The sequence below is a fragment of the Zootoca vivipara genome, chromosome 2 (genome assembly GCF_963506605.1).
Source record: "Zootoca vivipara chromosome 2, rZooViv1.1, whole genome shotgun sequence".
In the NCBI taxonomy this organism is placed as follows: Eukaryota; Metazoa; Chordata; class Lepidosauria; order Squamata; family Lacertidae; genus Zootoca; species Zootoca vivipara.
Window position 1 is genome coordinate 91,875,614 of NC_083277.1, and position 26,280 is coordinate 91,901,893.

At 46.5% G+C, this 26,280-nt stretch overlaps 1 protein-coding gene and 1 long non-coding RNA gene across 9 annotated transcripts in view; one reads left to right on the forward strand and one right to left on the reverse strand.

The window, feature by feature from the left end:
* Nucleotides 1–6,425: 6,425 nt before the first annotated feature.
* LOC118079831 (uncharacterized) lies at nt 6,426–24,687 on the reverse strand. Of its 4 annotated transcripts, XR_009557195.1 has the most exons (5): nt 24,195–24,687; nt 22,423–22,895; nt 20,010–20,120; nt 15,766–15,849; nt 10,062–14,726 (listed from the first exon to the last, which is right to left on the reverse strand). It is a non-coding gene; the product is annotated as an uncharacterized LOC118079831 (long non-coding RNA). The 4 variants fall into 4 exon arrangements; XR_004691899.2 differs by lacking the exon at nt 10,062–14,726 and adding an exon at nt 6,426–8,769 and having other exon boundaries at nt 22,423–24,687; XR_009557196.1 differs by lacking the exon at nt 22,423–22,895.
* A 27-nt stretch (nt 24,688–24,714) lies between these two features.
* Nucleotides 24,715–26,280, forward strand: part of CASKIN2 (CASK interacting protein 2) — a 103,149-nt gene continuing 101,583 nt past the window's right edge. For 2 of the 5 annotated variants that reach the window (XM_035104452.2, XM_060271847.1), the window contains exon 1: nt 24,716–25,230. The gene's annotated coding sequence lies outside the window, so the exon portion shown is untranslated. Of the gene's footprint in view, nt 25,231–26,280 lie in introns of all 5 variants that reach the window. The other 3 variants (XM_035104455.2, XM_035104454.2, XM_035104453.2) reach the window with 2 other exon arrangements.

Sequence of the window (26,280 nt, forward strand, 5' to 3'; positions counted from 1 at the left end):
GCCAACTGGGAATTTGAACCCTGGTGACTACACTACACTCTGATGACTACACAATCCTGGTTCCTTTACGGGGGAGAGCATCTCATGGGGCCCAGAAGAGTCCAAAGTTTTCCTTCCAGCTATGGCTTCAGATGTTATTGCATCCCAGCCTTTACTGCATCCCATCTTTTTACCATTCTAGGTCTGTTTTCGTAAGTGATGAGTGGAATGTGATCTTTCACATGTTCATTCAGAAAGTCCCATTGAATTCAGTGGGATACATTTCTTAGTGACTGCGCATAGGTTTGCAACCTTAACTAGATTTCTGTAAATCATAGACATGTTGTAGTTAATTCTGGAATCCATCATGGTTCTATCCCATACCCAGCATACATGTATTATTACCAACTCAGTGCCCTCCAGATAATATACTATAATATAACTCCCATCTGCCCTAGCTAGCACCACCGTTACTGATGGGGAGTTGCAGTGCAAAACCTCTAGAGCAGAACTTTCCGAACTTTCCATGTTGGCGACACACTTTTTAGACATGCATCGTATCGCCAGGGGCGAAGGAAGGCTAACCGGCACCCAGTGCAGAGTGTTGGAGGGCAGGGTAAACTGCCCGGTGACGCATGTGTATGCGCCGCACGTACGGCGCATGTGCATGCATCGTATGGCATGCGCCACTGGGCGGTTTGCCGGCGGCAGCGCTTGTGCGCCATACGGATGGCAGTGGGATCCTCTGCTCGCCGCAGTGGCGGCGGAGGGATCCTCTTTACATGTCTATGCGATGGCGGCGGCTTGCGCCACTGTGCCTGGGGTGGCGGGGCAAGCCTTCTGCAGGGTGCCTTCTTGTCACCCACTCAGAGATGGCACCTGGGGTAGACCGCCCCCACCCCCTTCCTCCGCCACTGCGTATCGCGACACAGTCATTCAGTTTTACTAGCAAACCAGCAGGCTGCCCGCTCCCTTCCTCCCTTTCCAGCCCCAGGAGGAGCGCAGGGAGCATTTGCAAGACACACTCACACTCTGCAGCCGACACACAACTAATGTGTCATGACACACAGTTTGGGAATCTCTGTTCTAGAGGACACCAGGTTGGCAAAGGCTGCATTCGTATGTAGCACTGTGGCTGCTTCCCTTCCTGAAACAGTTCCCAAGCAGTCGCTGGAGAAACATAAACAGGGATAATCCCTCGTGTGCAAAAACAGGCAGGTTGATATAATTTCAGATATTACCAGACTCTGCACATGGTGAGTTAATAACGCAGCCTCCAGACACACACACACACACACACCACTGCCCCGTCTCCCAGGAGTTGTTGGGGAAAGTAATTTTGTTTCTCAATAGCTGTCTGCCACTGACTTGGTCTGACACCATTGCAAAGTGTCTGTGACAGTTCACATTACAAAGAAGAGCTAGCTCCCTTAATCAGAACTGATGGCCAAATGAGGAAGCCATTACTTCAGATAATGACTGTGGGCATGGTGTTTTTTTTTAGACCAGAGGTGAGACCAGCCTGGGCCAATACTCCTCTGAGGGTTGGTACCCAGGTGCCTTTGGGTCTCCTTGGGGTTTCCTTCTGCTCAGGTTAACCACACAACTCAGGGGAATTCCCACTTTTCGTGATATAGAGTGCTTGCTGTGGTGTACACCTGAGTTTGCAGATCTGCTATGTAAAAAAATGGGTTTGCCCTTCTGTCATCTGCCAGTGATGGGCAGCGGGCCTCGGCACTAACAGCAGCCCTCCTGCAAGCAGAGGAGGCCAAAGCAGCTCAATGCCACCATTACCACCATGAACATCACGAAAAACCCACTCAGCCAACCCAAGATATTTCATGGTCAGCCATTGGTGGAGGTGGTGAGGGGGCGCCGTGCTGCCTCCCGCAGAGTGGCGCCCCGGCCGCCCCACCCCCTGCCCCCCTTTTGCAACACCCCTGTTCATGGTGCTCTGCTTTATTAAGGCTATGAAGAGAAGACTGGATAAGTAGTCATCTCCGCGTATTTTAATTTGGGCTTTTTCTCACTAGAGCGGATGTTAATTTGGAATTATTGGTTAACCCGAGAGAACAATGTCACTCAGTTATAACGAACAGGGAATTGTAAAGTGATTTTACAGCTGAGCACAACTCAGCTTATGTTGGCCGACTTGCAACAAACAAAGCTGCAAAGTTTACAGGGGAGCTCATGCTGCATTGTTGTTTTGATCAAGCAAGCACACCTAGATGCTGCAATTTTTACTTTTATTTATAATATTGCTTACAAATAAAGCTGAAACTGGCAAAAAGAACGGCGAAGCCTGGAGAACATTTTTTAAGTCAAGCATAAACAAAAATGTTCAAATCGAATGTGCTTTCTTATCTCTGATCCTCCTTTATTTATATTTATATTTATATTTATCATGGAGGGAGTATGAAAGCATAAGGCCTTAAAAGCAGACAATTAACAAAGCGCTCCACTCCACCCCTCTCTTGACCTTACATGGCATTAAACTAGAGTGGAAAAAACAGAATGATTGATGGAGAAGGGAAAGGGCCCAAAATAAACTTTGTACCTTCTGATAAAATCCTTCTCAGGGGCCCTACCTGTAGCATCTAAGATTTGAGCTGTGTGGCTGCAGCACACTTTTGGAAAATGAAGGGTTGCAGCAATGCGGTTCTTATTAAATGCATATACAGTATAGTCTACAAAGGCTGTCCTTACTGCTGAATGACCCTAGGTGGCTGCCTGGAGCAACACATTTAAAGAAGGCAGCATTTCAAGGTACATCCCTTTCCCAGTGTGTGAACTATATAGAATTCTCTGGCTGTGTAAATACCGCACATTTACCATACCATACTGTAGCTTCCCTTTCACGGGAACTACAATTCCCAGCACGCTTAACAAACTACAATTCCCAGGATTCTTTGTGGGAAGTCTTGTGCTTTAAATGTACAGTGTGTGTTCACAGCCTCTCCCTCCCTCTCTCTCTCATATAATTCTAAAACTTGCACTGTCCAGTGAAGTCAATTGGTCAACTTCAGAGGTGCCAGTTTGTGAGGGCGATTTGGGGGGGGGCAATGTTGTGCGTGTGATGCCAGGATGTTGGGAGGAGCTGGGGTCACAGCCAGGCGTAGTGGCCATGCGGCTTCAATGGCCGTCGGCTCCTCCTTAGCCTCCTCTTGGCTCCACCACTGGCAGATGACTGCTTTGACCCTCCTTCCCCTCCACAGCCTCCGCACTTTTGGAACATTAGGGGGGCAGCTTCTACACTCAAAATATAGGGGGGCCCGAATAGGGCTCAGGCCCCAGGAACTGGCGTCCCGGTCAACATGAAGAACTTCTCCGATCAAATCTACTGCTGGAACCCATGGTCACCTGCTTCAAACTCAGAGAAGACCAGTCCATCCTTGGCCATCTGAACTAAATGGAGCACTTTATGTTCAGTGGTGGCCTCAGATGCTGAGGACAGACATAAGTGGGAGGCTTACACCAGGCTTGGACAACCTGCGACCCTCCAGATCTTTCTAATCCCTGACCATTGGCCATACTGTACAATTTTTCAGACTCCCTGCCTAAAACCCTACAGAGCTGCTGCCAGTCAGGGTGCAGACAATACTGACTTAGATTGGCTCAGCTTCTGATGTATTTTCCTATAACCTATAGCATGGGTCTTCTTCTTCTTTGGCGATCACTCGTAGCTGAGTAAGATTGTCTTCCATAAACACGGTTTTAACAATGGGTCCGTAAGTGACTGTGGAGGCCAATTCTGGATCCACATGTCCTTCCACAGCGGGGACATTGGTTTCTGGGCGGGAGTTGATCACGGTGTGGATTTGCCAAGCGTGCCTTCCTCTTAGCACGTTTCTCCCTTGCGTCTGGCCCGGGGGCCGGATCCGGCCCAGTTGCCTTCTAAATCCAGTCCGGGAATCGACGTGTTTTTACATGAGTAGAATTTGTCCTTTTATTTAAAATGCATCTCTGGGTTATTTGTGGGGCATAGGAATTCATTCACCCCCCTAGATAGATAGATAGATAGATAGATAGATAGATAGATAGATAGATAGATAGATAGATAGTCCGGCCCCCTACAAGTTCTGAGGGACAGTGGACCGGCCCCCTGCTGAAAACGTTTGCTGACCCCTGACCTATAGCATCCTTCTCTCTACTGTAAGGGCAGCACTGGGGCTAAGCGGGAGGAAGCAGCCAGGCAGTGCCTCCAGTGGTCTGGTTGTAAGAAAGGAGGCAGGTGGGGACCGGCTGACGGCAGATGCAGCTTGGTGGGGGCCATGACTCATTTGCCCTAACAGACCAGCCTCCTCCGCTTTCTGGTGTATTTATAACGCCTCTTTGCTGTCTTCTGTGAGCTCAGCTTCACCCAGTGGGTGATACATAAATATTATCTCCACATATGTTGCTCTGAGCCATCAGTCCAGCCAAGTAGCCCCTGGTGCACAAGAATCTGGAAGTTCAGCCTTGCCTATTGAACTTGACACTCGTTTGTGTGTGTGTGTGTGTGTTTACTCCCCGCTGTGTGGCGGCTTGTATGTTTCATATCTGCTGGTTGTCAAACAAGTCTTGCTTTTAGATACTTGATTAATTGCTTCTTGTCTCTCTTTACAGATGCAGACCGATAAGCTTTCAAAGTGCCTTGTGGTTGGGGGGGGGATAATACGTTTTTTTTTTTCTCTTTTGCTTGCCAGAAGCTCACCAATTTTTGGGTGAGACCAAGCACCATGACAAGAAGTCAAGATGGGGGGGGCGGGTCCTCCAGTCTCTGTGCCCTCCCCGCCCTGCCCAGCAGGTAATCCACCTGGAAGAAAAATTGGCCAAAGTTATTATCTGGGTTTCTGATAAATGCTTCTGACCTTTGTTTTGTCAACCGATGGAAGTGGATGTGTGGAATTTGCAAGGCTCATTAACAGAGTTTTCCCCCCCTCCCTCCACCCCTTTGCCTCAAGTGCAAAGCCCCACTGACATCAAAGCAACAGAATGTCTAATCCTGTTTTGAATCAGGGCTGGTGCATACAGAGAATGTTAAATAGGGAATCCAGCAGCAGCAAAAAAAGAGGGGGGCATCTTTAATTTCCTGAGTGAGCAAGGGAGGCAATGAGAGAGAGAGAAAGAGAGAGAGGGAGAGAGAGAGAGAGAGATACTTGCAGGAAGAAGGAAATGCCTTTTAGCACAGACCTGCAGACACCTGAATAGTAGAGAGAGAAAGCGGAAGAGAGGGAAACAAAGGAGACAGAGGGTCACAGCTGATGGAGGATGCGCTGCCTCCAGTTGGGAAGTCTGACCCAGCACTAGAGCCTGTTTGAGCTGCCCACTGGATTTCTTCACTTACTGCTGATGGAGGGAGACAGGTAGCGAGGGTGGTCCCTGAATAATAATAATAATAATAATAATAATAATAATAATAATAATAATTTATTATTTATACCCCGCCCATCTGGCTGGGTTTCCCCAGCTACTCTGGGCGGCTTCCAACAGAAATATTAAAATACACTAATTTCTTAGTTACAGGTAGGTACATGGGCGTAACCAGCATGGGGCAGGGGGGCAGCTGCCCCCCTAGAAGCAAAGCAGCTGGAGAGGACAGGCAGGGATGCTGCCTGCTGTGCTCCGCCTCAGCCTGCTTGGCTGAAGCGAAATGGCAGCAGCAGCAGCGAAGCTGCCTCCGTTGAAAAAAACCTGGACCTGGACCTGGGCTAACTTCAGCCCACACTCCTTCAAGTCACATACATGCAAATGAAGTGCCGTGGAGCATTGTGGGGCAGCACTTTCTGTGCTGTGCTCGCTGTGACTTGAAAGAGTGTGGGCTGAAGTTAGCCCAGGTCCAGGTCCAGGTTTGCTTCAACGGAGGCAGCTTCGCTGCTGCTGCCTCGTTTTAGTCACCGCTGCCATTAAAGGAGCGGGCGAGGCAGGAGTGCAAGCACGGGTGGCTCCGTGTGCTGCCTTGCAAACGGCCCCCTTTTCTCTGGGGGGTGTGCACGTTGACCATGCCTCCTGGGGGGATCCTGGCCACGTCATTGCCAGCTAGCCAATTGGGTGGCTGGGGGGCATGGCTGGGGTGTGTGGCTGGTGTTTCCCCCTAGCTTTGATCCTGGGTACGCCCATGGGTAGGTAGCCGTGTTGGTCTGATGTATTGGAACAAAATTAAAAAAAATTCCTTCCCGCAGCACCTTAGAGGCCAACTAAGTTTGTCATAGGTATGAGCTTTCGTGTGCATGCACACTTCTTCAGATACATCTGATACATACTTCAGCTGCCCATGTACCATATTCATGCATTTTTAGATAAGTGTGTGCGAATGGTGTGTGCATGCACATGAAAGCTCATACCTATGACAAACTTAGTTGGTCTCTAAGGTGCTGCTGGAAGGAATTTTTTTATTTTGTTTCGACTAATTTCTTAAAGATTAAAAGCTTCCCTAAACAGGGCTGCCTTCAGGTGTCCTCTAAAAGTCTGGTAGTTATTTTTCTTTTTGACATCTGGTGGGAGGGCGCTCCACAGGGCGGGTGCCACTACCGAGAAGGCCCTCTGCCTGGCTCCCTGTAACTTGGCTTCTCACAGTGAGGGAACCGCCAGAAGACCCATGGCGCTGGAGCTCAGTGTCCGGGCAGAGCGATGGAGGTGGAGATGCTCCTTCAGGTATACTGGACCGAGGCCGTTTAGGGCTTTAAAGGTCAGCACCAACACTTTGAATTGTGCTCGGAAACGTACTGGGAGCCAATGCAGGTGTTTCAAGACCGGTGTCTTGAAAGGCAGTTGCCTTGGTGGGGGGGACCCACTTCTTAGAGCAGGGCTGGGAAACTTGTCACCATCCCAGAGGTTCTAGGACACCCAAGTCCCATGAGCCAACACAGCTAATGGTCAGGGAACATGGGAGCTGGGACTCTCAACAGCACCATGTTGGCCGCCTGTGCCATCATTTTCCCTGATCAAACTTTGCAGATGGAAATCTTCCACAAACATTTCAGGCAACGGTGGGAAAAGGTTCAGGGTTCCTTCCAGCAGGCAAGTTATTTGCTGCTTGGACAACTGCATGCTGGAAAGTTACAAAGAGGATCTTGCTGTCTCTGGGAGGGCGGGAACGCCACTGGTGTAAGAAGCCTTCCGTAGACATTTCCCGAATGGAGTTTTCTGCTCGGTCATTAAAGCAAGGGAAGGAGTTGAGAATCTTGCCTATAGCAGTGGTTCCCAAGTGGGCAGTACTGCCCACTGGGTGGGTGGGGACACAGGAGGTGTAAATGGCTATCAGACTTTGAAAAGCTGGATCAGCTTCATCAATTTTGTTGAAATAATTAAACGAAATGGTTTTAATGGGATTTTGAACCAGCATGCAATTTATTGTTACTGTTTTGAATTTCGGGTGTGCTGTTCTCTTCCTTAGTGGGTTGCGCAAACCGCTATTCCAAGGGCACCAGGGATGGTGACCCAGAACAGTTTGGGAATGACTGCTCTGTAGTTTCTGCTGCTCGGGATCTCTGCTGACTCTTACATCAACCCCAGCAAGCACAGCCAATGACGAGAGATGATGGAGGGCTGTCGCGTCACAACATCTGGAGAGCCTAAGGTTCCCCACACCTGCCTCACAGAGACAAGAATTAAGTTGACCAACCACTGAGAAGCAGGGTGCTGAACAGTGAGGCTTTCTCATTAACAGTCGGAAATCAAAGGCTGAAGTTGCATCGCAGAGTAGCGCAGGGTGCGTGTAGCCATTGGAGCTGACCAGCTCAGTGATCACACAGTCCTTCAGCCTTTCTGCACAGTTCCTGCTTGCAGCAGCAAAGTTTACTGTACTCCCAGAGCATCTTGCAGCAGGCAGAGAGAGAAGGAGGTTGGGTGAAGGGACCGCTAGGGTAGGATCTACTTTTGCACGTCTTCTTCTTGCACCTTCTTAAAGGGCCCTGCACTATCTACTAATTGGGAGCTGCCTCCTCTTGATGGTGACTCCAGATCTACTACTTGAGGTGGGACAGGTCACTCTGTCCAATGGCAGGACCGGAACGGAGGCTGCAACGTAGCACAGCCACTGCCTGTTCCTCTGCTGCTTAAATGTCTCGGATGCCCAACGTCATATTGTTTGATGGCTTTAAAACACTTTTTAAAAACACCCGGCAAGTCCAAGTGTTTACAGAACAGATGCTGCAAGGCATGCCAAGCCTTTAGTTTCTCATGTGTGAATGGATAGCATGTCCAACCCATATAGCATGCATAGATAGCATGCACACGAAAGCTCATACCTATGACAAACTTAGTTGGTCTCCAATGTGCTACTGGAAGGATTTTTTTTATTTTGTTTTGACTGCGTCAGACCAACACGGCTATCTACCTGTAACCACCTCAGAGGGTTGTTGTAAGGCTAAAACACCGTTTGGTGGGAGACGACGGAAGGGAAACTAATTGAAGAAACAATCAGCTTTGTGAATTCCTGAATAACTTAGCAATTCTTTTAAAAGTTTCCCCTTGGGTCCTGCAAATTTCTGCCTGTTTTCTTTAGTCTGTGATAGCTGAGCGGTGAGGATGATAAACAGTAGACAATGGCACTCCTCAGGTAGCTAGATAAATCCTTAAGAAGCCAAATACTGTAGGGAGATACAGAGTCTCTTCTATTCAGTGCAATAACTTTGAAGTTCCGAGACATACAAATGGCATCTAATAATGTTTTATGGAGCAGTGAAGTTCTGGTATATGCGGCATGCTCTGAGAATTAGAGACATCTGGCTCCCAGCATGCGTACTTTCAGCAGTGGATAGCTTTCCACTCATTCAGCGGGATTCCTCTTTGCCTGGCTGGCCACCACATCTGTATTGGAAAAACAAATATTAGAATGCAGCGTGCAGCAGTCTGCACAGATGCTGTCAAATTGCACAGCACCGAACCTGGTTATGTAACAGGAGGTGGCAACATATGCATGATCCTAGTAATTATTTTCTTTTTTAACACAACCATATTTCTAGCCCTCACATTAGTGGATGCAAGAACTAGCAACCAGTAATGACCTGGATGGTTAAGTCCAGTCAAAGGCGACTATGGGGTTGTGTCTCTCTTTCAGACCAAGGGAGCTGGTGTTTGTCCACAGACAGCTTTCCGGGTCACGTGGTCAGCATGACTAAACCGCTTCTGGCACAACAGAACACCATGACAGAAGCCAGAGTGCATGGAAACGCCGTTGACCTTCCCGCCGGAGCGGTACCTATTTATCTACTTGCACTGGTTTGCTTTCAAACTGCTAGGTTGGCAGGAGCTGGGACAGAGCAATGGAAGCTCACCACCGTCGCACGGATTCAAACCGCCAACCTTCTGATTGGTAAGCCCAAGAGGCTCAGTGGTTTAGACCACTGGTTTGGAAGGGGTTTGAGTCAGGGAGGGAAGACCTCTGTTTGTATCTTTCCCTCAGGCCTCCAGGCTCTTTTCTCCCCCTGTATATCCACAATGCTCTCATTTCTCTACCCCCTCCACCAATCTTGTCCCTACAACCCCTAATAGCGATTTAAACTCTGTTGTTGTTGTTTTTTAATCCAAATTATTACAGACAAATTGGTAGATTTATGAAAATGCTTTCTGCAAGTTTTCTGTTCTTTACCAGGTGTCAGGACAGCCAGAGAAGCCATATCCCCCAAAGATGGATGGAAATCCTCTTTTGTGATGTGATAAGTCAGCGGAAGCAATTTGTAAAGCTATTTTTTTCCCCAGGAGTAGCTTCATCATGCTCTATGGAGTTATTGCTACCCTTCCATTTGGTTAATCTGAATAAGTAAGTGTGAAAGGAAGCAGCTGTTTCCTGCCTTCTACAGGCCTGCTATGACATGCACATCTGCATACAGTACCTGTATTCAAGCAAAGTTACCACCAGAACCCAAGGGGGGAACTTGCTGTCCATTCTCTCTATCTCAGCCTTCCACAACCTGACAGGGGCTGATGGAAGCTGGAGTCCAAAACATCGGAAAGGTGCCAAGTTGGGGGTGGCTAACTGAGCTGATGTCTCTTGTGTATAGAATCAGCTATCTCGACACTCAGCATCTAGGTAGCAGATAAGCTACCCATGCAAATTATGCAGAAGTATGATCTGCTAAAGATATAAACATGCACACACACATATTCAATCAATTTATTGTGTATAGCTAAAGGCCTTTACAATTTACAGCAGGGGATAAGAACAAGGCTGAAATCACACAACATGACCTATGAAAGTTAAAACATAAAAAATTACAGCATGAGGTTTTAAAATTAGAAAGCCTTAGCATATCTAGAACAGAGCTTCTTAGCTTCCAGAGCAATTGTTTTTTAAAAAAACAACAACACACACAAAAAAGATTACAATCGGGGTGGGGTTTCTTTTATATGATTATTAAGAAGAGAATATTATGCAACACAGTTCTTCCAGAGGAAATGTTCTCTGTGTCTCGAATCGTTGCCTCGTCATCAGGTTTTCCATCTTTCTAAATTGTGCTTGAAGTGTCTGTTCTGATACTACCAAAATTAACGTGACATAGGGTATCACTTTGTCTATTTTGTGTTCCTTGTGGCTCTTTACAAGTGGCTACACACACCCATTAGAAGATGCATGGAAATGTCATGCAGAAGCAGGGGTGGAATGACTGTCTTTGAAAGCTTAAGGAAAGGGCCATGGCTCGGCGGGTAGAGTATTGGCTTTGCGTGTAGAAGGTCCAAAGTTCAATGCCCAGCATCACCAAGCAGGGCTGGGAGAGACTCCCTGTCTGAAATCTTGACAGTCAGTATAGACAACATTGAGCCAGATGGACCATTGGTGGGACTGAGTACAAGGCAGCTTCCTGGGTCCTTCTTGTCCCCTGTAACGCTCACCCATTTCTGAACGTGACATACAAGATTTCTATCTACTTTCGCAAAAGTGTGGATCACAACCCAATTCTCCTACTGAAGCCTGGTTGAAATGAGCAGAAACTGTGCAAGAGCACAATAATTTTTATGGGTTTAGCTGTGCTGGATTGTGCCCTGTAGTGTTCAAATGTCAATATTCTCGGTTTTCCAAAGTTACTGGGTGTAAGCCCCACTCAGTGCTGTGAAACTTCCTTCTGAGCAAACATGTATAAAATTACACAGCAAGTGGGTTTGGTTTTGTTGCCTTTTAGTTTATTCTGAGTCATCGGAATAAAATATAACCATGTACTGGAGAGACCTAAAATCTGTGCTAAAATCTATGGACCCGTATAAGCTATCCAAGCTGAACAGAAGTACATATTTGTCTTATATTATACAATATAGAGCTGGTGTAAAAAGGTAAGAGACCGCTGGACGGTTAAGTCCAGTCAAGGGCGACTATGGGGTGTTGGTGTAGCATAATGGCAAAGAGACTGACCTATGTCCCCAGTTTGAATCACACCTCGACCATGAGCTCACTAGCTGGCCTTAGGCCACCAACAGTTTCTCAGCCTGTGCAATCTCCTCTTACCATATAAGGCTGTTGTAAGGATTACAAGGTCATTTATGTGAAGTGCTTTGAGCACTCTGAAGTTCTGCGTTCCAAGAAGCATTATCTAGGCTACGAGGGATGCGGGTGGTGCCGTGGTCTAAATCACTGAGCCTCTTGGACTTGCCGATCAGAAGGTCAGTGGTTCGAATCCCCGCGATGGGGTGAACTCCCGTTGCTCTGTCCCAGCTCCTGCCAACCTAGCAGTTTAAAAGCACGCCAGTGCAAGTAGATAAATAGGTACTGCTCCGGCGGGAAGGTCAACAGCAGGCACCCCCAAACTTCGGCCTTCCAGATGTTTTGGACTACAATTCCCATCTTCCCTGACCACTGGTCCTGTTAGCTAGGGATCATGGGAATTGTAGGCCAAAACACCTGGAGCGCCGCAGTTTGAGGATGCCTGGTCAACAGCGTTTCCGTGCACTCTCGCTTCCTTCACTTTGTTCCATTGCACCAGAAACGGTTTAGTCATGCTGGCCACATGACCCAGAAAGCTGTCCGTGGACAAACAGCAGCTCCCTCGGCCTGAAAGCGAGTTGAGCGCTGTACCCCATAGTCACCTTTGACTGGAGTTACCGTAACCATCCTTTACTTTATATATATAGGCTACTGGCAAAGAGATATACAGGGAAGTGGAAACCCTTCCCACTTTCTCCCTTGGTTTGCCGACAGACTTAGGGGGAATAAAGCTGGACTCACCTACGCCTGTCCTGTTAACACAGTTTCGAAATTTAGAAATCAGCACCTGAAGCTTTTCATAGCAAGGAGCTAAACATTTTCAGCTGCTAATTGATGCAGATCAACAAACGGCTGTTAAAAGGGGCTGCTTCAAAAGTTGCCTGTTTAAGTTCTTCCTGTTCTGTATTACCTTTTTATGATGTAATAATCAGATAATTGTTGGTTACGGAAAAATAAGCAGACCTGTTGCAAAAAAAGAGTTGTCAACTTTACACCACCCCCATTGGATTTCCCCAGACATTTCCTGCACATTTTTACACTTACGTTCACAACAATCAGTGCTAAAAACCTGGTAGATTTTTTAAAAAAAATAGCATTATTTGGAAGTGAACCCTTGTGACATTCCTGTGGGAATGGAATCAACTTTCCAATACAGCAACATCAAGCAGCTGCTAGTCTGTAGTAGGGCTGCCAACTTTTGAGTCACCCTTTCCCCTGCAACTGCAGTTTGATCTGAAGCAATTAGCAGGTGATCATATTTAACTCAATGCTATTTAAAGTTCCACCTATTGATTTATATGAATTAGCCTCTTCTATGTGGACGCGGGTGGCGCTGTGGTCTAAACCACAGAGCCTAGGGCTTGCCGATCAGGAGGTCAGCGGATCGAAGCCCCGCGACGGAGTGAGCTCCTGTTGCTCTGTCCAGTGTCCCAGCTCCTGCCAACCTAGCAGTTCGAAAGCACGTCAAAGTGCAAGTAGATAAATAGGTACCACTCCAGCGGGAAGGTAAATGTGCATTGCTCTGGTTTGCCAGAAGTGGTTTAGTCATGCTGGCCACATGACCTGGAAGATGTACAGTAAAGCGAGATGAGCCAGTAAAGCGAGATGAGCCAGTAAAGCGAGCTGAGCGCCGCAACCCGAGTCATCCGTGATGGGACCTAATGGTCAGGGGTCCCTTTACCTTTACCTTTTATTTGGCAAATGAGAAAGATGGTCAGATGCAAAAGAGGACAGTAGTATGGAAGACTAAATTTCAGATAAATTTTGAAGCTCGCAAGAGCCCCTGCTCTCTTTTTGCCCACCCTATAAATGAGCATGTTTGCATTGGGTTTTGGGAGGTTTTACAAGTGTACAATTGTGTTGTCATAAAATAAAGTACTTTTGGGAAATGTTTTTACTCTGCGGCCAAGATGGCAACAAACTGGTGATAACTTTTCCAAGTTCATTCAGTATGGATGATATTGATATGGTATTGAGCCCCCTTGTTTGGGTGGAAGCCAGCCCTGCTGTAGTTTCCAGACAATGCAAGGATACATAGTTCCTTACTCAGACATATTCTGGTGTTTAGGGACATAGCAATTTGGAAAACAACCTATAGAATACTCACGCTTAAGGATTGTCTTCTGTTCCTCCTCTAAATAAGACCAGTGGCTTTTAGTTTCCCCAAACTTTACATAGATGCCATTTTACGGCTTTTAGAGGAGCAACTTGTTTTGCTAGTACATTTAGAAATTTTAAACAGGGGTGTTTTGAAATGGATACAACCAGTTTCCTAAATGGGTTCCTGTCATAGGGAATATTGGGTGTATGTGGGAATTTGGCAATTTTAGCAATCTGCTTGCTGAACTTATATGCCTAGAACTAGCATAAATTATTTTTACTTTAATGTTTTCTGTGAAGAAGTATTGGTTTGGTTTGTTATTGTTATTATGGCCTTGGTCCAGTATACCTGAAGGAGCGTCTCCACCCCCATCGTTCTGCCCGGACACTGAGGTCCAGCGCTGAGGGCCTTCTGGCGGTTCCCTCGTGGCGAGAAACCAAGTTGCAGGGAACCAGGCAGAGGGCCTACTCGGTGGTGGCGCCCGCCCTGTGGAACGTCCTCCCATCAGATGTCAAAGAAAAAAACAGCTACCAGATTTTTAGAAGACATCTGAAGGCAGCCCTGTTTAGGGAGGCTTTTAATGTTTAATAGATTATTTTATTTCATTTTTCTGTTGTAAGCCACCCAGAGTGGCTGGGGAAACCCAGCCAGGTAGGCGGGGTATAAATAAATTATTATTATTATTATTATTATTATTATTATTATTATTATTATTATGGTATGTGCTTTGTGTTTTAATATTGCAAACCATCCTGATCTTCAGATGAAGGGCAGCATGTATGTATGAATGAATGAATGAATGAATGAATGAATGAATGTAATAACACAAGAAAAAAGGTTCTCTGCATATACTATCTGCTCACTGAGGTTTGTAGTGTAAAATTTTGGTTTGTAATTAGACACGTGCACACAAACACACATATGAATTATGGGTTCTTCATTAAGGTCAGTGAAGCTAGATCACTCTCTGGGTGAATCCCTCTCACTCTCCCTTATCTCTGCAGCCTTGCTCCTCGTTTTTCATTCATTTCCAGTCCTCTTGTGTTATCTTAAACCGAGAAGTTTGCAGAGCAGGGCTGGGAAAAGGATCAGCGTTTATAGCCGGCTTCCTTAATCTGTCAATTTGCTGAGTGGTGCTTCTGGTTATAGTCATAAGGAAGCGTGTTTTATTTCAGTGGAAATATACTTCCTCGTCCCTTTCTAGGGTGCAGGATATGTCTCCCTGTGTCACAGCAGCATTCATTACAGGGACTGAGGGAACAGGAGAGGAGAAGGAACCATGTCAAAATTTTGCCAACATATCAAGGGTATGGTTACCAACTTGCCTTTTTCCTTTTTTACTGGTTCTTGTAAATGAAGCAATTTTAAAAATCCTGCTCTTCAGCCTGAAAAGCCTCCCAGAGTGGCTTACAAATCACAAAAAAGTGCCTGCACTCAGGCCTATGACAGCATGAAAAGAAAACTGGACTGGGAGGAGAGAGTAAACTAGCAAACTCAAGTTCAAGTTAAGGATAGGTCTGATATGTTCTGTCATTTTGGTTTAGGCAGTGGCTTCAAATTTATGTTGTTATTACCACTGGTCACAGAATAAATCCTACTACATTGCTACTGCCTTTTACAGAAGTCATATATAATAAATCTTTTCCTGGCATGGAAGAGAACATTGCAAGAAAACTCTGGTTTTTGTGCGCCAGGCAGCACTTTGAATGGCAGTGGAGAAAAGCTAGGAGGAGAAAAGTTGGCAACTCGATCCTTGGGTGGGAAGACGGAGGTTAACTCACACAGTGAGCAACACAGTTCTCTATAAATCAGAGATCAGCGATACCATGCAGGGAGTGGAGAGCAGAGAGTGCTTAGGCAGATTGGATTATTATTTTTTATTAAAAAATCATTTTCAATTGGGATGGAAATCTAAACAAGTAAAATAATGGGATTGCAGGGCAAAATAAGGGACTCAGAGGTCCCAAAATGACCACAGATAAGGCAATGGAGGACAACTGCAATTACTAAGGTAGCCCAAACTACTGTCGGGCATATTTCGAGGGAAGGTACATCAGAGACCGACAGAGGCCACCCACTTCCAGACAACCTATCTATTGGTCATTCATCCTTATTTATCTGCATGGAGATTAGACAACGTAAGCTATTTATTGAGCATTTCTTCTGCTATGTTTGCATGGAGGCTAGATGGCGTTGCATCAAAGCAATGCGCCTCCCAGTGCATTTTCCCCAGCTCTTCTCACACACAAACACAAAAAAAGCATCCCAAAATGGCAGTGCTGATACTCACCTCTAGATGGCAAAAGTGGCTCATCAAGATATCATCTCACTTTATAGCTTCACAGGGTCCCACTCTGCACTGGACTGTTTTCTCCTACAGAAATATAAGGGTGAGACGGAAGTATCACGTTGTCATATCTGAAAACTGCATGAGGGGGTGCAGTTGCTTAACTAGGAGCTAAGCTATTACATCCTCTTTACAAAGGAACCTCGGTTTCAAAGGTGATTAGCTAGATTTGTGGATATTAATCATCTTTGAGATTGAGGCTTCCCTGTAAATAGGAGCTGCAGGTGCACCATCTGTCAACAAAATACGTCCTGAAAAAGCAGCAAGAGTGGAGCCTGTGGGTGTAATCTCACCCTGTCCTTTTTCACATTACCACCTTTCTCTCACAAGATCCCTGACCGCATGATCAACTGTGCCACATGAGTTAATATTTTCATATTTCTAGTTACAGCAGGCATCCCCAAACTTTGGCCCTCCGGATGATTTGGACTACAATTCCCATCTTCCCTGACCACTGGTCCTGTTAGCTAGGGATCATGGGAGTTGTAGGCCAAAACATCTGGAAGGCCAAAGTTTGGTAGGTAGCCATGTTGGTCTGGCGTAGTCAATTTTTTTAAAAAAAAAAAATCATTCCAGTAGCACCTTAGAGACCAACTAAGTTTGTCATTGGTATGAGCTTTCATGTGCATGCTCATACCAATGACAAAACTTATTTTCATATTTGTTTAGTTTCTCAGCGAACCGGGTTTTATTTAGCATAGTGGCACCAGTTATTTAGAACACGGTTCTTATTGAAATCAGACAGGCACCTACAATTACTGCTTGCCGACAATGTTTTTGGTCCTGCCAAGTGTTTTTCGATAATTGAATTGATTTGTTGTTGATCATCTGTTCTGTATTTTATGATCTTTTAATTATTGTTTACTGGATACCAGTTTATAGGAATTCTTGAGCAGAATTCAATGTTGCGCTATGGTGATCGGTCCATGAGAGCGAGCAGTTCTGCTTGCCAGATGGAATTATCTCCCCCTTTCTCTGCCACCTGAGGTAGCCACACTACTCGACCCAGTGAAATGGCCACTCAGAGGACGGGCAAGGAGGCAAGGGCAAGTTTTGATCATAATCCAAGATGCCGCTCTACATATTCGGAGCAGGCCCTAACATTAGGCAAAGTGAGGCCACTGCTTCCGGAAGTCCCTCTAGCCTCCAAATCTCCATCCCTCCAGAATTCTTCCCACAGAGCTCTTCCGTGTTCATGATCGAGAAGGTGCATAGGAGCAGTCAGAGGTATTTACACATAAATATCTGTGACTGCACATGTCTGTTGGGATATACAGAATATCACCTGAGCAAGGTGCGACGAATGTCCCCCTCTCTATTACTAAAATGCGACACAGGAATCCAGAGGTGAAGCCACCCACCCTCTTCTCCCGCCTCCTCCAAATAAACCCTATTCTTGTGGGTTTATAAGTAAAGAGACTCTCCTTCCAGCTCATGTGGCCTGGTATCAAAAAAACCCCTCTAGGCTGTTTGATAGAATAACCTCCTGCCACCAGTTAAGGGTCTCTCTCGGCTTGATTCCCCCTACTGCAAAAGTTTGCCCTTTCCACGCTGGCAACGTGTTGACACCCCAGGTTATCTTTCTAAGCCTCCTCAGTGTTACTCTAAGACACAAACTTTCACCTCTTTTCCTGAGGTAAGTTTTGTCCTCTAATGAGTTACCACCTCTGTGAGTCCCGATAACTTGCTGGAAAAATAATGACGATACTTCTTGGCACAAAAGAGAAGAATTTTATTAACCTTAGAACATAATTGTTTCTTTAATGTTTCATGTGTTTATAAGCTACGTTTCGGTTTTAGATAATCTCTGTCAAACATTTAACATTGAGCCTTCCTGAACCTCATCTAGACCCCCACTATCCTGGCCTCTCAACTTTCTTCTTCACACCTACCCACTCCCTCTCCCTCTCCTCAACTGACAAAACCACTGCTGCCTCCTTTTAAACTGGGAACAATCCCGCCCCCACCAGAATGTTATGTCAGTCAGGCTGGAGGTGGATTAACTCTTTTCCAGCCAGGTAGGAATAAATATTTCAAAACCGTGTCAATCCGTTACAGAAGGACTCTTATACCATTCGTCAGAGCTGGACAAACAAGAGAATCACAAGAGCGGTTCTAGCTTTCTGACACATACCCCTATATAATATGTTAAAAGGTAAAGGGACCCCTGACCATTAGGTCCAGTCGTGACCGACTCTGGGGTTGCGCGCTCATCTCGCATTATTGGCCGAGGGAGCCGGTGTATAGCTTCCAGGTCATGTGGACAGCATGACAAAGCCGCTTCTGGCAAACCAGAGCAGCACATGGAAACGCCGTTTACCTTCCCACTGTAGCGGTCGGTTCCTATTTATCTACTTGCATTTTGACGTGCTTTCGAACTGCTAGGTTGGCAGGAGCTGAGACCAAGCAACGGGAGCTCACCCCGTCACAGGGATTCGAACCGCCGACCTTCTGATCAGCAAGCCCTAGGCTCAGTGGTTTAACCACAGCGCCACCTGGGTCCTATATATAATATGTTGCATGCATGTATATGTTCTATTTATACACACAGTGGTTGCATGCTGGAGCCCCTCTGTGTTGGAGCTGGGTTGGGCATGTTGCATCTTTTGAGAATCCTTCTACAGAAACATGTAAATACACTAAACCCAACCACATGTTTGTCACATGTTTTGTGACAAAATAATTCTCACTGGCATCTCCCACCCTTTGTACTAAGGGGGGTCACCCGGTGAACTGTTGCCTTTGTTCTAACCGGTGTTGAATTGCTGCTGCTCACTGCTGGAAATCGCTTGACCCACCCATGACTTCCCCAGAATCCATTTGAGGGCCCAGAGCCACCGTTCAGGAATCACGCTGCTCCACGGAACATGACTAACGCTTTCAGGAAAGGATTTCATCCTCTGCACGTATTGTTAAAACCGCAACAATTAAAACAAAGAGGTAGGGAGTGGGGGAAATTACACCAACAATCCCCAAGCTAACAATACATGCCAAGAATACAAGCTAAGAGTATAGCAACAACTCTTGCTGTTCCCGATGTTAAATGTGTTTGTGCTACGTGTCCTAATTCTCAGGCGCTAAGGGCAGAAGTTCACATCGCACAGCAAATGACATTGACACATAATGATAATGCAGGAGTATGGGGGATTGCGAACTATACATCCTCGCAGCTTTCTCTCCCTGCCTCTCCCCCGTCCCCCACAATTTGTTCTTGTTTTCGTCCCAGCTGGGCTAATGTCTGGCTTGAGGGTAAACATCAGTGAGAAATGGTCTTCAGACTCACACTGTGCCCAACGATGCTAAAAGATTCTGCCCTGGAATACTTCATGATTGAAGTATTCTGCATACAACTGATTTCAGGATTATAATTTTGACTAGGACCAGCTCTAGGTTTTAAGGGGCTTTCCTACACTGGCACACCCTGGCAGGTTTTTGTGGCAGTGGTAGCAGCAACAACGGCACTCTGATCAGCACCAGGTTTGGGAACCATCCGTTTAATTTCTCACAATGCCCTCAACTTAGGGTTGTGGGGCATTGTGGAAAATTAAAATGGCAGCTTCCAAGGTGGGCCCTGACAGCTGCCTAAGGGCACTGTGTGCTGACACTGGGCCTGATTTCAAGTGTCGTAGTTCACACCAGAACACTGCAAGTTGCAAGCCATGTTCCTTTAAAAAACCAGGCCAGCTATCAAGGTCCCATTTGAGATGTCCCAATTTTAATATATGGCTGGCCTTGATTTTGGGTTTATTAAGTTTCAGCACCTCTCTTCGAACTGGGCTTATCAGCTCCTCGGGGAGTTGAGAAGCTTAATTAAGACCCTTAAAAGGACAAAGGATGCCACATAAATTCATAGAATCGTTATAAATGTCAGCGCACTTCACAAGCTCTGGCAAAGTCAGATAATGAATAACAAGACCTTTAACTTTGTGATGTTTCCAAGCATGTCTACTTATTAGATACAGGCTCTTCAAAATAGCAGCCATAAAATGCTGCCATTTATAATCAAATCCGCATAATAATCTCTTTATTAAGAACTGGAAAATATAGGGTGTGTCTTAGAAGCAGCGTTTATATTCCTCTCTCACCCGGCCCTCCCCCCCTCCCCCTGTATGATTCAGATTGCTCAATAAACCCCAGTTTAGCACCATTTCTCAACACACTGTCATAGGGACTGATTTGCTTCTCACCATGATAGAAGTCAGTAGAAAGTGTGTCAGGGGGTGGGTTGACATGTCTCATGACTGGTCCTTCCGAAATAAAATCCAGCCACGTGTGTCATTTATTTAGCTGTTGATAATCTGCAAAACAAAACAAAAAAAACCTTCTGAGACACTTAAAGGAAGAAGCTATAACTGAGGGATGGGGAACACCTGGAAGTCTCATTTTCAACACTTACTCCTTCCAGATGGCCTGAGAAGAATTCAGTATTAGACCCTGGAGAGATGTAACCAATCAGGGTTGACAATACTGACCCAAATAGACCACATTTCTGTATTTTGTAGATGGCGGAGCCTTATAATGTTCTGCTAAAAGTGATAATGGGCACACCTTCAATCAACACACTATTGTTAAGGTAAAGGGACCCCTGACCATTAGGTCCAGTCGTGACCGACTCTGGGGTTGCGCGCTCATCTCGCATTATTGGCCGAGGGAGCCGGCGTATAGCTTCCAGGTCATGTGGACAGCATGACAAAGCCACTTCTGGCAAACCAGAGCAGCACATGGAAACGCCGTTTACCTTCCCGCTGTAGCGGTTCCTATTTATCTACTTGCATTTTGACGTGCTTTCGAACTGCTAGGTTGGCAGGAGCTGGGACCAAGCAACGGGAGCTCACCCCGTCACAGGGATTCGAACCGCTGACCTTCTGATCAGCAAGCCCTAGGCTCAGTGGTTTATCCACAGCGCCACCTGGGTCTGTTAAGAGTCACCTTTTAGCAACTATTGGTGCAATCCACACATTTACTGTATTAGAGTGGCTTGCTTGCATACAGATGCATGCCTATTCAGAAGCGAATCCACACAGAAACCAAGGTAGCTTATTTCCATTGAAATACTGTATAAGGGAGCTGCGTTTTATGGAGTCAGGCCACTGACCCTTCAAGCTCAGCACTGTCTACACGCCAACTGGAAGAGGTCTCCAAGTTTCAGACCGATATCTCCCCCAACTCTACCTGGAGATGCTGAGGATTCAACCAGGGACCTTCTGCATGCAAAGCAGATGTGCTGACACCGACTTGGCGTGTGTGCAATAAACGTTTGCACCCTGCGCATTATGGACTCCAGGAACATGGGAAGCTGCTGTATACGGAGTGATACCATTGGCCCATTTATTCAATACTGTCTACACCAAGAATGCAGAACCTGTGGCACTCCAACTCCCATCAGCCTCCAACTACTATAGTCAACGGTCAGGGATGATAGAAAGAAAGGACATACTGTAGCTGGAGAAGATAGCTCAGTGGTAGAGCAGCTGATCTGCATGCAAGTTGAACCACCACCAGCACCAGAGCGATTCCTTGCCTGTAATCCTGGAAACCCACTGCCAACCAATGTATACAGCACTGAGCTAAATGAACCAATGATCTGACTTGCTATAAGACAGCTTCTTATATTCCTGTGGGGGGGGGCAGAGGATCCCCATCCCTTATCTACATTGACTGGCAGCAGCTCTGCAGGGTTTAAGGTGGGAGCTATACCCAGCCCTATCTGGGATGCCAGGGACTGAACTGGGACCTGGAACTCCATTTTGCATGCAAAGCATTTGCTCTCCCATGGCGTCCCAGCGTATCCTCGCCAGCCAGAGGTTCTGCACATGCAATGTGGAGTGCTGCCTCCACACGACAGGACAGGATCTCAGGGCAGGGATTGGGTGGACCAAACCAGCAGCCCTTCCATATATGGAAAAGTAATTCATCTTCATGCGCCACCACTGCCTTTGAAATGCACTTGTTGTGGTCACCGAAGCCATTAACAAGGTACTCTCTAATATCCACCCCTACCCTGCTCACCTCCAGTGCAAATAATTCCTATGGGGTTAAGATTATTGCAAACAAACAAATCTCTTGCATGGTCTTGGAATGAGGTAAGTCCTTTACAGATAACCAGAAGCCACTCAGAAAAGGCAGAAAAACACTCCGACTTGGAAAAATGGTGATGGCTGCACCTTCCCTATCAGGCAAGCAGTGAACATTTACATTTAATGAAAGCATTTAATCTGTTAGAAATGTCAAAGAAAAATGTATTCCCACAAGTAGTCCAAAGGGAGATAAGCCTGTTATTGTAGAGGGTTGAGGGGGTGAAATCTTTGATCAAGGGGGCAACGTAACGTCAAAGATACTGGGACAGAGCCACATTGTGAACACAGAGAACTATGAGAAGCCTTCCGCAAACTGACGGTTTCAGCCGAGCAGCTATGACCTTTTCTAAGTTACTTCATTGTTCCATTATCCCCTCCCTTGATTGTACATTTCCCGGTCGTTCAGCGTTCTGTGCACACTGAACATGCCCAGTCCTCACTGGGCAGTTTTGCCATCCCCCAATATTTCCAACCCCCCCCAAAAAAATATTTATTTGTATTTCTACACCCCCTGCAAGCCTACCTGCTGATTCCTTTTCCTCATATGTGCATAGGGCTACAGAAGGATCCACATTAGGATAATGAGTTCATTCTTAGTGTACAGTCAGAAACTCGGTTGTCCAATGTAATCCATTCTGGAAGACCGTTCAACTTTTGAAACATTCGACAACCGAGGCGCGGCTTCCTATTGGTTGCAATAGCTTCTTGCACTCAAGCAGAAGCCACGTCGGACCTTTGGGTTCTGAAAAACATTTGAAAACCAGAGCCTTTACTTTCGGGTTTTCGGTGTTCAGGAGCCGAAACGTATGATAACGGAGGCGTTTGGGAACCAAAGTTTGACAGTATAGGATGAGCTCTTCCCTCCAACCACCACACTTTCCACACCACTCCAGCAGGTCTTGACCCTCCTCAATGTGCAAATAAAAGCGTACTATTCAAAAGTTATTTATTTCTTGTGTCTATGTTCAGCTTGTCCTTCATGGAACCCGGTGTGGCCTACAGGGAAGAGAAGCATAAGATGGGTCTTGTTTTTTATCCTCGTTTTTTATCCTCACAAGAAAGTTAGGCTCAATGGTACCTAGTGAGCTTCATGTCTAAGCAACCTTGTTCCTTCCCAGTCATAGCCCAGCATTTAAACTACTGCACCAACATATAATTTTGATAGTCTACACACGAGCATGACAACCAGGGTCTTCAAGGTACTTTTAATGCTGCATCTGAAATGCCTTTAAAGGAGAAGGAAGCAACTATCCAAAATACGAAATAACAATCCTCCTTATTCATTTGTATATGCAAGCAAACACACACACACCTCATAATGTGTTCCAATTACTTATCACAGGTGATAATTATGAGATAACCAGCCTCATATAATCCACATGCTTAAGTCTAATTAAGACACAAAAAGGTTAATACCACAGAGTAAGCTGTCCTGCCAGGCTTAGCCTATGTCACTTCCCCTCACTTTGGGAAGAAGAAGGCAATCAAGACTATTGTTCTTCTCCAGTCTACCTGAGAAGCTGAATACTGTATGGAAAAGCACATGAATCTGACCTTTAGGGACTTTTTAAACTTTTAACTTGAATGTGGTCTTTTTCTATGCCAGGGAAAGAAGGAAACTTTGGAAAAAATTTGGAAGGGCATATTCTAAAAGTCAAACAACCTGTATTTCCATGCTTTACTTTGCTGCGTAATTTGTGATTTTAAATCCTTGCTGGGGTTCTTTCACCAAAGAGTACTTGTCCCAAACTTGGCATCCAGGAATTTTCCTTTCTGTACCTATTTCCCATTACACATAATACCACAGTTTGAAGATACGTCCCATGGAAATGACTAGTTTGCACTTTCAAACATGATGCATCTATTAAATATATAAACTATTCCACCTCCCCCACACAAGGTGCTTAAGAACATCAACAATAAGGCCCTAATAAAAACAACCAAATGGTTATTTATTACATTTCTATTCCAAGGAGCTCGAGGTGGTGTGTGCATGGTTCTTCTCCCCATTTCATCCCCACAACAACCCTGTGAGGTAGGTTAGGCTCAGAGACGGTGGCCCAAGTGAGCTTCATGACTGAGGGAGGATTCGAACCCTGCTCTCCCAGGTCCAACACTCTAACCATTATGCCACGCTGCTTAACAATATCACTCAATCAATGAACACCCAGATTAAACCTGGCATGCAAATCAAGACTAAATAATAGCAGTCCCTTTAAAGACCAATACTCAGACATAGGCTAGCAGGGTGTGGGGGGAGAGGGGATGGGAATCTGAGGCGCCCTTAATGGATACCTGTAAGTCAGACCTCTCTGCCGTTCCTCTTCCACATAGTTTGGCAACAGTTGCGCCGCTTCTTCTTGCCAAGTAACTCTCATTAAATCCACTTGAGACTCCAGTGAACCCTGCAGGCTCTTACTTAAAAAGGAGGCGGGGGGGGGCAGAGGGGGGAGAAGGGATGGCGCTCAGCAGCTCCTCCGCTCCAGACACGGAGCCTGTCCTACCTGTGCGCACATGTTCCTAACCGCGCCAAGGGCTCAGGTAACACGCTTCACAACACACACAAACACACCCTCCCATCGGGTTAACCCCTAAATCGACCCACCCTCCTTCCTTCGAGTGGCAGCAGGCAACTCTCTGGCCCTGCCCAGCAAGCCTAGCCGTCCGCCACCGCCGCCCCCCTTCTCGCTTTTTTTTTTCCCAATCAGGAGGGAAGAACAGGAGTCTGGGAGGGATTTCCTGCGGAGAGAAAGAGTGATCGGGGCGGCGGGAGAAGGAGGAGGCGGGTGGGGGGCAGAGAAAAGGAGGCGGCGTCGGCGGTGACTTTACAGAAGAGTTCCCAGGCGCCCTCTGAAAACTGACTAGACTAGTCAATTTCAACCGGGGTCGACGGTGCCCCTGGGAAACAGAAGAATGCGAGATCGGGAAAGGGGGGCACGGACGGCGATGGGGTTGCGAGCCTGAGTTCTCGGGTTCCCTAGACTTTTGCTGCGCGCACACACACAAACACACACATAGGCGCGCGCGCTTCCAGGCACACGCGCGCGCACACACACCCCTCGCTCCCTCCGGCACCACAAAGTCCTCCGAGCCCGGGAACTGCGAGCAGATCAAAAGCATTTTTTGCGCGTAAGTGCGCGCTTCGGAAGCGGAGAGAGGTCAGCCAGCCAGCTAGCCCGCCCCTTGGCTTTTGCTTTGGCCAAGCTTTGCTCGGCGGTGGAAGGAGGGCGAGACTGCAGGAGAATAGCTAACCGGTGTGACACACACACACAGCCTTTGGGCTTTGCAACTTCGTGCGCCGGGCAGTGCGAGGATCTCTCTGGCCATTGAGGTGAGTTGGGCGGAAGAAAGAATTTGCGGGGGGGGGGGACAAGGTGGCGGCGGCGAAATAGGAATATTAGGGGAGCGGCAGGACCAGGGGAAAGGAATCGCACTCTTGCTTTGCTGCCAGCACAAAGGTTTATTCCCCACCCCACGCCGCCCCTTTATTCTCCTTATTTGGTAACTCCTCGGTGCCTTGTGTTGTAGATTGCAAACTCTCGACTCGGCTGTGTCCAAAACTAAAGCTCCGCTCCGTCCCGCTCAGCCTTTAGATCTGCAGAAATCAATGGCTTGTTAATTGTTCTGGGTTTTTTTAAAGAACAACTTATAAAAAATAATAACACTCGATTGCCAGGTCATTATATGGCAAAACGCGCTGATAAAACACGAGTTGCTTTCCTTGGTTTGTAAAGTCCCCTTTCTAAAACTGTTCCAAGGTTTGAAATACATACATTCATATAGATTCCTGCCGCTCCGCTCCTGAAGATTAGATTACTATTCTCCCTTCTCCTTCCATCCCCTCTCTCCAAATTGATTTCCTTGTAACTCGCTCTCTTTGCAGCTATTGGGCGCAATTAATGAGGGTTTTTTTATTTAAAAAAATCTACCCGCAGTTTTTCACTTGAGAGGGAGAAATGTTGCCACACTTCAGGTTTTAGGAGATTACGTCTCTCTTTCTTCTTCCTTCTCTCTCTCTCTGTGCTGTGTGTACATTCATTGCATGAAAAATGATACATCTGAAATGTTTGCTGCTGCGATTCAAAGGTTGCCTCCAACCTCCTCAGTAACCTTTGCTCTGGGCTTTTCTTTCCTGCTGAGGGAGTGTTTCTCTTGCCTTCCCCCTACAGGGCTGGTATTTTTAATAACTGTTGTTCAGCATCTTTAGTCTCCCTCTTACATAATGATCCTGGTCTTCTGCTTCCACCTCCTCCCTCCTCTTCCCTATCCTGCCCCCTCCCCAGTTGTTTGAGGAAGGAATGTTTCAGATATTGAGAGTTCCTCTGCAGGTAGAGTCCTGAACTGAAAGATTAGATTTCTCGGCTAGGAAGGATGTTTACCA